Source organism: Primulina eburnea, chromosome 15 (genome assembly GCF_022965805.1).
Source record: "Primulina eburnea isolate SZY01 chromosome 15, ASM2296580v1, whole genome shotgun sequence".
Classification (NCBI taxonomy): Eukaryota; Viridiplantae; Streptophyta; class Magnoliopsida; order Lamiales; family Gesneriaceae; genus Primulina; species Primulina eburnea.
The window spans coordinates 360,631-363,699 of NC_133115.1; the positions used below are offsets into that span (position 1 = coordinate 360,631).

The 3,069-nt window shown below is 39.9% G+C and overlaps 1 non-coding gene across 1 annotated transcript; it reads right to left on the bottom strand.

The window, feature by feature from the left end:
• Positions 1-1,699: 1,699 nt before the first annotated feature.
• Positions 1,700-1,806, bottom strand: LOC140815776 (small nucleolar RNA R71). Its single transcript, XR_012114422.1, has one exon. It is a non-coding gene; the product is annotated as a small nucleolar RNA R71 (small nucleolar RNA).
• Between the last annotated feature and the right edge of the window lie 1,263 nt (positions 1,807-3,069).

The following is a 3,069-nucleotide window of genomic DNA, read 5'->3' on the forward strand; positions in this document are numbered from 1 at the left end:
GCAATCCAGCAAGATTCTGCGAGATTTGTTTCTATTTTCATGGACTCTATCCAAGACCACTAACCTAATACACGAGATTGGGCGCCGTTTTTCAGACTTACACATCATATTTTCATCATTTTTTCTGGGAGAGAAGGCTAGGAGTAAGGAAGACTTTCGAAGAACTCGAGAATTCCAAGCGTCGCAGCCATCTTCCATCGTCATATTTAGTATTTTATTATTCAGTATTTTATTCTCTTGCATAGATTGTTGATTTTTAGTATGAATTTGGTTGGCTAAACTCTAAATTTGTTGGGATTTGAGGGGATCCTACCCATACTCGTTGTTTAACATTATTTCTTGACATTTTTACAAGTGATTTGTTTATGCTATTGTTATTTCTTGTTTCAAGCGAAGCCTAGCTATCTTCCTTTGATTATTGCATGTTGTTAACGATTTCGACAGACTAATTAACAATAGGATCGCATAGTATAAACCACGGACTTACAATTTTAGTAGACATACGGAATTGGGTACGTGTCGATAGTAATAGTTCACCCGGATGAAAGCTAGTGGATTCCATAGAACGTAATGCAATCGTGAACTGTTAAATAATTGAGGACACTTGATTACTGCATGTTTATGATTAGTATTAATATAGCTCGACAGAGTATATTGATTAGTCTAGGGAATTCCGTCGAATGCACGAGTAAAAAGTCGAGTCTAATTATCTGAACACGAGTGGTAGGTGAACTGATAATTCCCAACAAATTCGTTTCTCATTTGATTTTCATCCAATTTAATCATTGATTTCTTGATTATTTGTTCTTGCATTTTAATCATTTTAGTATTAAATTCACTTTAGTTTAATCACCAACTCCATCTATCGTTGCTAGAGAAATTTAAGTGAAAATAAGAATAGTGTAACGCAGTCCTTATGGATCGATACTCGTATTCACGTACGTTTATTATAACTTGACTATCGTGCACTTGCGATATTTTAAATCGAGCTTTCATTTATAAAACAAATTTTGGGACTATTCACTGTGCAAGTTTGGCTCGATCAAGTTTTTGGCGCCGTTGCCGGGGACTGTTGATTCACAATTTTTTATTTTTCATTTAAATTCTTTAGTATTATTTATTTTATTGTTAGTTGATACTCCTATTCTGTTGCAGATTTTTCTTGTGGTGCATGCGAAGATCACTCGACGTGGAGCTTGAATTTGACCCTGAAATCGAAAGAACTTTCCGCAGACGAAGACAGCAACAAAGACTCAAAGAACATATGGAAAGACACGAGCAAGAACGTGGAGAGGAACAGCGTGACAATAGACAAGTTGAGATACCACGTCGCATTCCGATGATGGATTATGCACAACCGTCTCTTGAGGGAGCACGTCCAAGCATCGTGAGACCAGTCATCCGAGCTAACCAGTTTGAGATCAAGCCAGCTATCATTCAGATGATTCAAAACACTGTTCAATTTGGGGGAAGTGCACTTGACGACCCTAATTCTCATATAGCTGATTTTCTTGAAATTTGCGATACTTTTAAGTTTAATGCTGTGTCTGATGATGCTGTTCGTTTGCGTTTATTTCCATTTTCACTAAGAGATAAAGCTAAGGCGTGGTTAAACTGTTTGCCTGTAGGGTCTATCACTACATGGGAGGATATGGCGAAGGCATTCCTGACCAAGAACTTTCCTCCGTCGAAGACTATGAAGCTGAGAGCCGACATTACTACTTTTGCTCAATATGAGCTTGAGTCACTTTACGAGGCGTGGGAGCGATACAAGGATTTATTGAGGAGATGTCCACACCATGAGCTACCTCTTGGGTTAGTTGTTCAAACTTTTTACTACGGTCTGCTTACTTCTAACCGTACCATGATAGATGCTGCTGCCTGTGGTAACTTGCTGAGAAAAACGGCTGAGGAAGGATATGAATTATTGGAGGAGATGGCTGCTAGCAGCTATCATCCTCATTCTGATAGGCAGAAACGAGGTGCGGGGGTTAATCAAGTTACTGATTTGTCTGCGGTGTCAGCACAGTTGGAGGCTTTGAACAGAAAGATTGATGGGATGAGTGCGAGTGGATCGGTTATGCGTCTGCAAGAGATTTTCTGTGATAAGTGTGGAGGTGAGCATGACGTGCAGGATTGCCAAGATGGCAATCCATTCTATGTGCCTGAGGGAGCAAAACACGTGGGATTCCAGAACCGTCCTAGAAATGACCCTTATTCAAACTCCTATAATCCGGGATGGAGGAATCACCCAAACTTTTCGTGGGGAGGTCAAAACAACCAAAACCGCCAACAAAGAGGGCCACCACATGGGATGCACCAAGGATTCAAGCCAGAACCGCCTAGGGAGGAGAAGTCAAATTTAGAGCAAATGATGACTAAATTTATTTCTGCAACCGAGACGAGATTTCAGAATCAGGATGCATCCATAAAAGGGTTAGAGAATCAAATTGGACAATTGGCTAAGTTAATTGCTAATAGGGAGCAAGGAACTTTGCCAAGCAACACGGAGACTAACCCGAGAGAGCATGTGAAAGCTGTGGAATTGCGCAGTGGAAAGGCACTTGAGTCTAAGGAGGAAAAGAACAAGCAAGGTGAGGATGAGGTGGAACAGCAAGGAGGTAAGTCTTCTAACTCTACTTTTACACCTATTGCACCGAGTAAAATTGTTATCCCCCCACCTTTTCCTGCAGCACTGAAAAAAGCTAAGTTAGATGCACAATTTGGTAAATTTCTTGAGATATTCAAAAAACTGCATATTAACATTCCTTTTGCTGATGCTTTACTGAATATGCCAAGTTATGCAAAATTCTTGAAAGATATCTTAGCAAACAAGCGGAAGCTAGAAGATCATATGACTGTGAACTTGACTGAAAATTGCTCCGCTTTAGTTCAAAACAGGATGCCTCCTAAGCAAAAAGATCCAGGGAGTTTCTCTATACCTTGCATTATTGGTGATATTAATTTTCATAAAGCTCTATGTGATCTTGGTGCGAGTATTAATTTGATGCCGTATTCTGTGTTTAGGAGACTGGGATTGGGTGAACCCAAGCCAACTAGGATGTCATT